Genomic DNA, 12,681 nt, shown 5'->3' with positions numbered 1-12,681 from the left:
CCTTTGCCCAATCACAGTTCATTTTCCTCATCCCCCCCCAATTATGGATCAGCATCCACTTATCAGAACATTCAGCCTTTGGTTTGGGATATTGGCTTACTGCACTTAGCAAGATATTCTTCAACTCTATCCATTTACCTGAAAATGCCATAATTTTATTCTCTTGTAACACTGAGTAATAGTCCATTGTATGTATATATATACCACAGTTTCTTTATTCATTCATTTATTGAAGGGCATCTAGGTTGGTTCCACAGTTTAGCTATTTTGAATTGAGCTGCTATAATCATTGGTGTGGCTGCATTACTGTAGTGTGCTGATTTTAAGTCCTTTGGGTTTAGCCCTACGAGTGGGATAGCTGGATCAAATAGTGGGTCCATCCCAAGTTTTCTAAGCAATCTCCATTCTGCTTTCCAGATTGGCTACATCAATTTGCAATCCCACCAGCAATGGATGAGTGTGCCTTTTCCCCCACATCCTCACCAACATTTGTTGTTTGTATTCTTGATAAGTGCCATTCTGACTGGTGTGAGATGAAATCTTAGAATAGTTGTGATTTGTATTTCTCTAATTACTAGAGATGTTGAACATTTTTTATATATTTGTTGATTGACTGAATATCTTCTTCTGAGAAGTGTCTGTTCCGGCTCTTTAGCCCATTTATTGATTTTTTGTGTGTGTTAAGTTTTTTGAGTTCTTATATATCCTGGAGCTTAGTGCTATATCTAACTTATGTGTGGCAAACATTTGCTCCCAAAATGTAGGCTCTCTTTTCACCTCATTGATTGTTTCTTTTGTTGAAAAGAAGCTTTTTAGTTTAAATCCATTTTTTTTATTGACTCTCAATTTTATTTCTTGCACTTTACGAGTCTTGTTAAGGAAGTTGGGGCTTAATCTGATGTGATGAAGATTTGGGCCTACTTTTTCCTCTATTAGGTATAGGGTCTCTGGTCTAATTCCTAGGTCCTTGATCCATTTTGAGTTGAGTTTTGTGCACGGTGAGAGATAGGGGTTTAGTTTTATTTTGCTGCATATGGACTTCTATTTTTCCCAGAATCATTTGTTGAAGAGGCTATCTTTTCTCCAATGTATGTTTCTTGTGCCTTTGTCTAGCATGAGATAACTGTATTTATGTGGGTTTTCTCTGTCTATGACACATGTTCTGTATCTTCCTTTTTCCTAGTTCCTGTTCTCAGTTTGGACAGTATATGCCCAAGGGGGTTTCTGTTGGGTTCCTTCATTGATACTACTCATGCTTGGTGCTTGTGTGAGGCCAATTATTTTTTAAATAATTTTTTTTGTGTGTGTATGAAAGAAGAGTGTAATAAGCTGGCATACTTTCAGAAGGCTTTAATTTTGCTGTCTCCAGCACATTTCACAAAATCATTTGTTTTCGTCTGCTCTAGAGCAGTATTTCCATCAGTTTCATCAGTTTTATAGTTCTAGTTTAGCCAGTCTTATAGCCAATGCCTTTACTTTACAGGCTGTGTGATTTTCCACCTAACAAGAACTACCTCTCTTTCTCTGTTTTGTTCTGCCAGTTCCCCCACATACTTCTTGTTGATGGTCATGCAAGTGATGTGTATCCTTGTGCAAAGGATCTCAATAGACATTTTTCCAAATATATACAACTGGACAATAAGCACATGAAAATACGTTGAACATCATTAGTCAATAGGGTAATACAAATCGGTACCACAATAAACTATCACTTTACGCCTACTGGGTTGTAACATGAATATAAACAGGTATAACCACTTTGGACAGCAGTTTGGCAGTTTTTCAAGGTGTTAAATATAAAGTTATGATACAATCCACTCCTAGATGTATACCCAAGAGGGATGAAAACAATATGCTCACACAAAATCTTACACATGAAATGTTCATAGTTCCATAATTCATATAGAATAACTCAATTTATGACAAAAATGGAAACAACCCTAATATCTATCAACTAATCAATGGATAAATAAAATGAGGTGTATCCAGACAATGCAATATCATTTGGCAATAAAAAATTAATAATCTATTGATAGTATGCAAGAAGACAGATGTATCTTGGAAATATTGTGCTAAGTGAACACAGTCAGTCAAAGAAGAAAATGTAATTAGAACAAGCAAATAATGAGGGTAGTTTAATGATTGTCTAGGGAGAGTGGGGGATGTAGTTTTGTGGCTAATGAAAATGTCCTAAAATTAGATTGTGGTGAAAATGGCACAACTATGTGTATTAAAATTTATTGAAACTAAATACTTTAAATGGGTGAATCTTATGGTATGTGGATTCTCTCTCTCTCTCTCTCTCTCTCTCTCTCTCTCTCTCTCTCTCTACCTCTATCTCTATCTCTATCTCTCTATCACTCTATCTTTCTTAAACTGTTTAAGTCCATGTTCAGGTTCAAGTCCTGGCATCTCCACTTGCAGCTGTGTGACTTTAGACTAATTCCTCCACATGGTCAAGCATCTGCATGATATGGATGACAATTGCTGCCTCCAAGCTGAGTGCTGAGGAGCAAATGAGCACATACTTAGCAGGATCTGGCACATGGAATTGTCAGGGAAGTGTCATTTATTTTATTAGCCAGGATTCTTTAAAATCTCAATGATGCAGGGCATGGTGGCACATGCCTGTAATCCCAGTGGCTCAGGAAGTGGAGGCAGGAGCATCACAAGTTCAAAGCCAGCCTCAGCAAAAGCAAGGCACTAAGTAACTCAGCGAGATCCTGTCTCTAGATAAAATACAAAATAGGGCTAGGAAGGTGGCTCAGTGGTTGAGTGTCCCTGACTTCAATCCCTTAAACCCATGCCTCCCCCGGCAAAAAAAACCCAATCCTCAATGACCATGGTTTTCATTTCTAGAAGTTCTGTTTAATTAATTATTTTCCAGATCAGCTTATTCTTTCTTCACATTGCTTTTCTTACATGGTTAATTCCTTCTTCTATATTTTTAATTACTTAAAAATTCTTTTAAAATAATTTAGCACTTTTTCTAACTAAGTGCAATGTCTTTGTTAATGAACTTTAAATCCTGGGCACAAAGAAGGCACTCAGTAAATATTTGTTGAATGCATGAATAAAGGCCTCCTAGGAGTTCTATTGGCCTAATTTTGACACTGTGTTTCCTTAAAGGAATTATTTAATTTCTTCCTGCTTCAATTTTTTTTTCATCTCTGAGAAATAAAAAAAAAATGTCTATTTCTTGAAGTCATGAGGTCTAAATGAAATCATGTCTACTTTAGTGCTTGACACATAATACATGCTTAACTGTGACTTCCCTTCCCTTTCAGCCTCTGAGTCATCTTTTTCTATGGGGCTTTCAGGGGCTTAAACACTGCCCCCTTAGGAGTAGCTGAATGCTCCGCGTTTTACTACTCCTGTTAGAGCTTTGATGCCCTCCGTCCGCAATCCCTATAAAATCTGTTTCTCATTCTCACGGTTCCTTGGCTGTGGAGCTCCTGCGGGGTGGGGCAATCATATCCTTAGGTCGTCCTGCACGATTTTTCTTTCCTTATTTTGCTGCTCTTGCTGCTTTGGTTCTTTAGGTGCTGGATTGATTTCTGCTTTCAGAATGGTAGTAAATGCAAAAGCACCTTAGTGCCTGCAGGATAGAAACTCAATATGTAGTAACTGAATCTTAAATAGCTCTCAAATCCAGCAGCCTCCTCTGATTCTGCTTCCTGTCACTCAGTTTCCTATGGTGCTCTGCGGACTGCATCAGTGAGGTCTGCACAGTAGCTCTCTGCACTTTCTTCAATTGATTCTCTTCCTAATCCTGGATGGCAACCTCTGGGGCATCTTTTGCTTCATCTTTTAAGTTAAAAAGAACTTGTTCCTAGTAAAGAAACGTTAGGGTTACACACTGGAAGAAAATGCCCAACAAACAACGGAAACAATCCTAAATTACCTACTCAGGTACTATTTAGATTTTGCCTATAATTTGGATTAAATAATTTGCTAGCTGCTCTTGGATATAGAAATCTGCAAAGGAAATTTTCAGTTTTTATTGTCCATTTTCTTTGGTGACACAAATAACATGTGTGGTACTAAATAGACACTAAGTTATTCTATATGCATCCTTGCTAAAACATAGGATCAAATTTAGTTTGTCTTAAGCAAATACATTAGTGGAAAACTCCATGATGGTTCTGTTTTACCAACTAGTGCTATTTATTGCCTTGATACTATGGGCTTCAGGACTAAAAATAAGTGTTTTCTTTATCATGAAAAAATCTGAAGCAAAACTGAGGGAATGAAAGAGAAAAAAGGAAAAAGATCTTCTGAAAAAGAGATGAAATGTTTTCAGGCACAATTCAATTCTGAAAATATTAGTGTTTTTTTTTCTCCATGTCTAGTGTTTTTCAAAATTCTTCTTGCAATACAGACCAAATATTCAGTGAAGATGTTCATAGTTATTCAATAAAATTAAGATGTTTTATAGCTTTATTGTTACATAGATTTATAAAATTAAAAATGGACTAGGCTTTCTTTTTCCTTTTTCTCTTTTGTCTTTCCAGAATCCATACCCTCTTCTAGAAAACTCCTTATTTTTTTTCTTTGTGAAAACAACTCTTGCCCCATTTTAACCCGAGGGATTCGAGTGAGGCTGATCAATGTATTCTGTTTTCCTGGTCAGTTACTCTAGTTTTCTCAGAGGTAGGCATGATCTCATTTAAAACCAATTATACCTGATACAGATTGTAAAACTATGATCACCTGGAAGATGCTGAGAAAATGGCTTATCATATTTCACTGATTCTAGGATGCCCTCTTTCACCCACAACTTTACATCTCTAGTACAGGAGTGAATTTTATAATCAGTCATAAGAAACTGTAATATTATAGGGAGATCAGCAGTTTTCTTTTTGTATAGTCACATAAAGATTTTCCTTGTAATCAGTGATAGTGTACATCCTACAGAATGTTGTACACCTGGAGCTTATGGGAACCCTCCTGCTGTCTTAGTGGATGAGACAATCTAAGAATGGAAGAACAGAGAGGAGTGCAGAATCCAGGGATCGATAGAAACTAAATGTTGGTGATGTAACTTCGTTTCTGTTGTTTTCAGTTATGTCTGAAGTTAATGCTATGCAATTCTGTAAATCCACTAATCCTAACTCTCCTCCTCACACACTTTTTCCTAATTTTTTTTTTTTTGGTTTAAAGAAGTTTCAGTAGCAGCTCATCTGTCCCTTTTAACAGTAAGAATTCCAACCACTTGAGCACCAAGTAAAGAAAAACTTTAAGCATTACTAAAGACCTAAGCAAAGAGAATTGTAATCACTTTTGCTATTTTCCAACATTATTTGAAAAGATGTACTGGACATGAGACATTTGAGGCATATAAAATCTTGACAACAATAAATAAGGTTGTTTCTAAGCATTTTCTATCAGAAAATATTTGGATGCCTTATAATTCAGGGAAGCAATAATCCTCCACATACTGTGATTCTCTGCACTAGACAAGATCTACAGTAATCCCTGGAATAAAAATGACCTTCAAGGCGGGGATGTAGTTCAGTAGAAGAACACTTGTCTGGCACGTATAGGGCTCTGGGCTTGATCTCCAGTATCATAAAAACAAAAGCAAAAATCTTGCAAAGACTGATGACTTTATGAGAAAGAAATTCTCATGTGTTCACCAAAATTCAGGGAATTTACCCCTAGAATGCAGTCCAGTCTAAATTTTAAAGTGGATACTCTATATAAGGTATGGCATTGGGTAATGAGATGTGTGTGTATGTGGAGGTGCAGGGACTTAAGGAAATAAAACCTACACTTCCCAAGACAACATATATTATATAACAAATGAAGAGCGGGTCTACATATTTTGAAATAAAAGGTGAGTACAGAATCTAAAGATCTTTAGTACTGTTTTCATGAAACTGCAATTTGACCATAGCTTCTGCACAAGCAAGCAAAAATACTTTCTAAAATTTCAAGTTATTTGATAGCTCTAAATCCTTAAAATCCTTATAAGATAGGACATATGTGGAAATGCTGTTCCATCTTGTTCAGATGCCCTCCTTAGCGCCTTTGTGCATAATCAGTATATTTTGGCCTTAGGTCCTCATAATGCTCTACAAGTGATTAGGACTCTCTGAGAAGTGTTATAATCCCCTAGAAATGCGCTCTTTGGTTTTTCTCAGTACTGTCATGAAAATTGCTAGGAATGCATAAACTGGAATTAAGGAGCAGTGTTCCCTGCCAGTGAAGTGAACAGAACAAATGTGTATCTGCTCAATTATGTTTACTGTGCTAAGGACACTTTGCGATAGTTTCTTAATTGAATTGTTTAAATAATACCATTCCAAGCCCATGCCTTTTTGTCTTTATTATAACACTGACAGTATGCAAATAACATTTGTTCTCAGTCTATTTTTTTTAAACTGAAAAAGTAATGAAAGATCACCCTTGTATGATGAGGGCGTGGACCAGTCTTTAAATAATAACCTGACACCTTACAGGCAGTTGCAATATATTATCAAAGCCTTTCTTGATTTATTTCTTATTATGAGATTTTTATTTCACTTCTGTCATCACAGTGAGAAAATTTATATGATACTAATCTAGTTGAGATTACTATCTATTTAATGCTCTATTTGAAAAAAAAAAGTCCAGCTAATCTCTCGAATGAGCACTTTGGTCTATATCAAGAGAACAATGGTTGTGTAACTGAACATATTAAGATAGTAAATTTGCAACCTCATCTTATAGAAAAAGGATGCAGCATACCAATTTAAAGACTCCATCCCTGCCTAAACAAACTCTGGTTAGTGATTTTATTTTCCCTATGGTCATTTGGATTCACCTATTTATAATACAAATAGTATTTGACTTTTAAATGAAAAGTAAATTATGTTTGTTATGATGTAAGCAGTATAAATAAATATTGAATACATTGATCAAATAAATTATTTAAAAATAAATACTTAATAAATTACTAGTATGCTCTTTTTTTTTCAAACAAATTGTATAATGTAATTTTAAATAGCCAGAATCTCCGTTGGTCCCAAGTTGCTTGTATCAACTAGGAGAGATCTGTGTGCCTTGGTTGTGGTGTTTGATCAGTCATCTTGCTATATTCTGTTGTGGTATGAATTATTGAGTAAATCTTTTCAGTGGCTGTTTATCATCATTATTATTATTTTTAGGCCTTTCTGAGGCCTATATAAAACTTTAAAATTTATTGTTCTCTTTATCCTCATAAATCCTCCTCCCTTTTCCTGTACACCTTTAAAATTTTCTCCATCCCTTTGTATCTTCTTGGTTCACTCTATACATCTCTTGTTGTGTGTCAGTCACTGGTTTTACTGTTGCCCGGCTTTCTGTATTGCCCACTCTGCTTTCTGTGTATGTTTTTGGTGAAAAGTACAAAGAAGTGAGTATTGTTCATTTAGGAAATGTTAGAAAGTACAGATGATTTGCATTTTGGAAAAGGTTATTTGGAAGACCATGTATTCTAGTATTCAAAATGAGTGATTCTGCAGTCCTTCCTACTTCTCTATTAAAACATTTATAAGCAATGCAACTTCTTTTACAAATAGATAAATAATTACATGACATTATAAGTCCCTACAACCAGGCTTCCTCACCCCTCTACACCACTTAATAGCTAGGTAGCTATTCCTTAGACAGTCAATGTTATGTGCACACTCACGATTTGTCTCAACTTTCTTCTTTCCCGTGGTCCTGGCCCTGCATTTCCTCCTTATTTTAGCCTCTAAATTTTATAGACAAAAATCCAGATTTACAACTAAACATCCATAAGCTGAATTACCAGAATTTAACCTTTCAATCCTAGGCTTTATAATTTAACCTTTCAAATCTCTAGGCTTTATAACTTACTTCCTAGAGTTCTCCAACTCTCACATTTCTTGAATTATTTTGGACCCTACAATTCATTGACCCACTTTTTTTTCCTCTAGCATCACCCTTTATGTCCCTTCTGCTTTCCTTCTCCAGCTTAATTCTTACTATTATGACACTCATTGCTTTATACATTCTCAAGTCCTCTGAAACTCTTTTGTTCCATCATTATCAACTGGCAAAACTTCAGCCACTGTCTATTAAACTTTCATTCCACCCTATGTCTGCACCCTCGCAGTGGAGCTTGACATGTGTCAACTTGTTGTACTTCAGCTTGCATAACTGAACCTGGACCTAATCCATACCCACATACTCTGCCTTTACTCCTTTTATTACTAGGAGACAAGATCACCTCTAACTCGTGCATTAGTACCTCCTACTTCTCCCCTACTCAAGAACTCTGCTCCAGACATTCTTTTCTTCTCTAGCACCACTCACTGATTCCAATCAAAGTGATTACTAACACAATCATATTGATCAATAGTAGTTTCTTTCATGGTTAAAAAAAATATCCCTCAAACTTTTTTCTTACTCAAGTTCAGTGTCTTTTCCTGTATATCAAAATTCCTCTGTTCACTGTATATTCTCTTTCTTTCTATCCAGTTGCTAAATTCCCATTTTCCTATTCTCTTTTGAACTTTTTCTCACTCAGGCTTTTAACCTTATAAAGCCATCAAAAATGCTTTGGTTAAGGGCAGCAAGGACAAGTATGTTTCTAAGTTTAGTGATCAATCTTCACCTTACCAGAATACTCCTCTGTATTTGAGAGTGGATTCCTATTCCTACTTAAAACACCTTTAATTAGGTTCTAAAACAATTATAAGGGCTCCTGCTACTCACTTATTCCTTCTGTCTCTTTAAAATTTAAATATTGGAATATGTCAGGACTCAATCATCTTTTTTCTTTTTTTCTATTTAGACTCCATTGATATCTCATTTAGTCTCATGATTCTTAAGATCACTTGTAATGTTGATGGCTCCCAACTTCATATCTTGAAATTAGCCCCTCTCCCTTATTCAAGCACTTCCTTCCGGTTTCCCACTCAATGTCATCAGTTGAATGCCCAGTAAGCACCTTAAATTTAACCTGTCCAAAACTGAGCTATTGACCTACCCCCTATACGTGTTCTTCTCACAGTCTTCTCCTCTTCAGGAAAGAGTAGCTTTATTCTTCAAACCCTGTGTCAAAATATTTTTTTTAAAACAGGAATATGACACTCACACAAATATAAAGTGGGCTTGGGTCAAAATTTATTTGTAGTGCTAAAAATTGCTATTTGGCATATAGGAGAATCAGTATAGGGGAAAACTTGATTTGGAAAATCGAAGGATCCAAAAGAAACAAGATGAATACAAAGAAGAAACAGATGTTATGTAGTCAGCCAGGAAAGCAAACAAAATAAGTTTGTTGAATTAGAGACAAAATGGGTGATTACCTTCAGTAAAATGCTATCTTGAGGCAATATTTTCTACTAGATGGAAAATAATTGCATCTCTACTGAGCAAAAGTTTTCAAGTGAACATATAACACCATGGAAGTAAAGTCATTTCACAATAATAAATAGTAAATCAACACTGAGACATGCTCTAGAAAATTAAATCACCCTTATAAAGGCCTGAGAGGCAATTATCTAACAGGAAAGGACACACAGTCACCCTTTTATCTTATTTCCAAGTTATTGTCAATATTTCTGATGCCTCTAGTCACCCATGATTTCTGATTTTCACACTTTGCGTTATCAAATCTTATGGACTCTAATTTGAATATATAATAAGAATCTTATCATTTTCTGGTATCCTTACTGCTATCACCCTGGTCTGAACAACCATCATTTCTTGCCTAGATGGTTGACATTCCTCCTGACTGGTTTCTCTTACACTTTGTAGTCTAGCTTCAGAAAAGCAGAATGATCCTGTACAAGTTAGATCATAGCACTTCTTTTATTAAAATCTTCTGAGTTTACATCACAACCCACAATAGAGTTCTCACAAAGAGCTGTTAGACCCCCATGATCTGTACCCCTGTCCAAATCATGGCCTCTGAGTTCATCTCCTGTAGTACACCATCTTACTTATAATGCTCAGCTCACAAAAGACTGCATTTCTGGTTTTCAAACTCATGCAATATGTTTCTCCCTCAAGGCCTTTATAATTGTTCCCTCTGCCAGAATATTTTTCTCTCAGATACTCTACTATCTCATCCTCATCTCCTGTAGGTCTTGCTCAAATATTACCTTCTGAGTGAGTTCCATTCAGACCACCTATTAAAAATGCAACCAATTTCCCCAAATTTCTTCCCCTGGTCTCCTCTTCACTTTCTGTCTGTGGTTTTTCACATAATTTATATTATAACATATATTATTATTAAATGCAAGTAGTTTTGTCTGTTTTGTTCACTGTGGCCCAAAAGCTTAGAACAATTCCTGGCACATGGAAGTCATTCCAATATTTTTGAATGAATAAATGAGTGGATAGAGTATCAACTTCTATCTATTCCCAGAACTTTAATTTTTTTCCTAGATGGTTTATGCTAACTTTAAAATTAAGCCTTTATTTATTACTGATTTCTATCTTAATATTGCTTCAAATCAAATCTAATCTAATTAAAATCAGTTATTATCTACAAGCAAGGCCCTGCCTTGGGCCAGTGAAGGACATAAGGAAAAGCAGACACAGGAGTGTGAAATCTGGTTAGGGAGTTAGAAGACTAGCAAGTGAGATGCTAAATGCTAACAAAAGATATAAGATTTCAAACCAATGACTTGATGAAGTGGAAATACATGATGGCCAAATTAATGTACTTGCTCAGTTCCTGTTTGTTGTAGAATCAAAATTTGCAGACAGTTATGTAGTTTCCAAAATTAAAAAAAAGTAATGCATCTAAATATATAAAACAATGAAGAAGCTTGCAAGGAGTTACAAAGTGGTATTGCTTTAAAAAATCAGCTGAGAAATGCATTGTGAAATGCAACTATGAAGAAAGAAATTATATATTCCTAACTTTTAAGCAACTGCAAAATATAATTTTTGGGATCGGGGCTGGTCATTTTGATCATATTTTCTTTGATGCTCTTACCTTTCTCCTGTCCAGCATTTGGGTTTGGGTTTGAATTGCTGCTTTTGTTAGTTTTTCATGGCTTTTTCTCCTTTCCCCCCTCCTAGTAAGCTTGGTGTACATCTACTGAAATAAAGTTCTCTCTTATTAATGTCACAAAGGAAGTAATTACAGGTTTATCAATAAGACCTTTCTCTTCAAGTAATAAGAGTTGTGGTCTTGCTTTCTGCTAATGAAAAAGTAATCCTCAATGTATAAATTTTAAAAGTTATTGTTGCTTCTTTTACTTACTCAACTTTTCCTTACCATCAGCATTTGCCCAATCACTTTCAAAATACTGTGCTTTGTAAAGAGTTCCAAATGTTCAGAGTGTGGATTTCTAAGTGTTGGTTAAATTCCAAAAACTGGAAAATACAAATAATTGGCTCAAAAAGATTGATGTTAGTATTTCTCCTTTATCCTAAACACACACACACACACACACATACATACACACACGCACACACACACACACACACACACACACACACACACACACTCTTCTGAAATGTGTTAGAGTACAGGCTGATTGTCTGAGATAGGCGTTCTTTAGCTTTAAATCGAGACTTCTGCCTTTTCTGGTTTCTCCATCTTGTCACAGGAAATAAAATTTGAAATACATAAATGTATCTGCATATTCCTTCCATCATAATCTAAACACCTCAAAGTGGTATGTTGATAAGTTGGAATCCCCAATATAACCAGTGCTGGCTCTGAGAAGAATGTACTTTACTTAAAGAAAACATTTATATTTTGATTCCAGGCTTCCTTCAAAGAAGGTTTTAAGCCACTTAGGTAAATGGAAGACAATAAAAGCAGCTTTATCAGCATAGTGGTTAATTTCTTTTGAAAACAACGTTGCTAACCTATCTGTAGCATTTGAGTTGATACTCCATGAAAAATGCCATTTGTATTGAGAAGCTGCCAAATATAACCAAAAGTCAAAAGATAAAGATAATGTACTTATTAAGGCTTTTTCCTTCTCCTGCTTTAAAATTTTTTTTACCCTCAGGACAGGCACCAAGATGTCTGTGTTTGCTGCAACACCAACGTTATTGATAATGTTAAATAAATAAAAAATAATGAATCTTCAGGCTGCCTGTGGCAGTGCAAGAACATGTACTCTGTCAAAACTGATCAAGCAATAACTTGAGACAAATTTTCTTTTTGAATAACCGAATCTTTCAATTTTTTTTTTTCTGGTAGACATTCTTGTTCTCTCTCTCTCTCTCTCTCTCTCTCTCTCTCTCTCTCTCTCTATATATATATATATATATATATATATATATATATATATATTTTTTTTTTTCAACAAATTAAGGATTTTAGAAAGCTAATAATTTCCCCCATCTGTAGAAAAGATTGAATTTAAGTATTAGACATTCAGTTTGGCCAACATTTCCTCACTATTTCAATGTTGCAGTACTTTCCTTTAAAAATGTAGGTCAAATGAAAATCATGTTTCCTTTGCTTTCTCTAAAGTCATTCTTAATTTCTTTTTCTTTTTATCTGTGCTATTTCTGCTTCCCTTGATGCTTCATGTTCCAAAGTAGTTGAAGAATGTCAAAATATATTGCCCTAGATATGTACATTGCTATTATTATGCCCTTCATTAAAAATCTTTTGAATTCTAGGGAAAAAACTGATATAAATTTTGAAAATACTTTGTGTCTATTAAGTTCAAATAAATTCCACATATGAATAACAATAATCAATTAATA

General features: G+C 35.1%; 1 long non-coding RNA gene across 3 annotated transcripts in view; it reads right to left on the bottom strand.

Moving 5' to 3' along the window:
* Positions 1-289: 289 nt before the first annotated feature.
* The window catches only part of LOC144378584 (uncharacterized), a 37,495-nt gene continuing 25,103 nt past the window's right edge, over positions 290-12,681 (bottom strand). For all 3 annotated transcript variants that reach the window (XR_013440412.1, XR_013440411.1, XR_013440413.1), the window contains 2 exons: positions 8,981-9,045; positions 290-3,832 (listed from right to left, as the gene is read on the bottom strand). This is a non-coding gene — a long non-coding RNA (uncharacterized LOC144378584). The remainder of the gene's footprint in view (positions 3,833-8,980; positions 9,046-12,681) is intronic.

The sequence above is a fragment of the Ictidomys tridecemlineatus genome, chromosome 6 (genome assembly GCF_052094955.1).
Source record: "Ictidomys tridecemlineatus isolate mIctTri1 chromosome 6, mIctTri1.hap1, whole genome shotgun sequence".
NCBI classification, from domain to species: Eukaryota; Metazoa; Chordata; class Mammalia; order Rodentia; family Sciuridae; genus Ictidomys; species Ictidomys tridecemlineatus.
The sequence above is the reverse complement of the archived record's forward strand: the minus strand, read 5'-3'. Positions and strand labels throughout refer to the sequence as shown.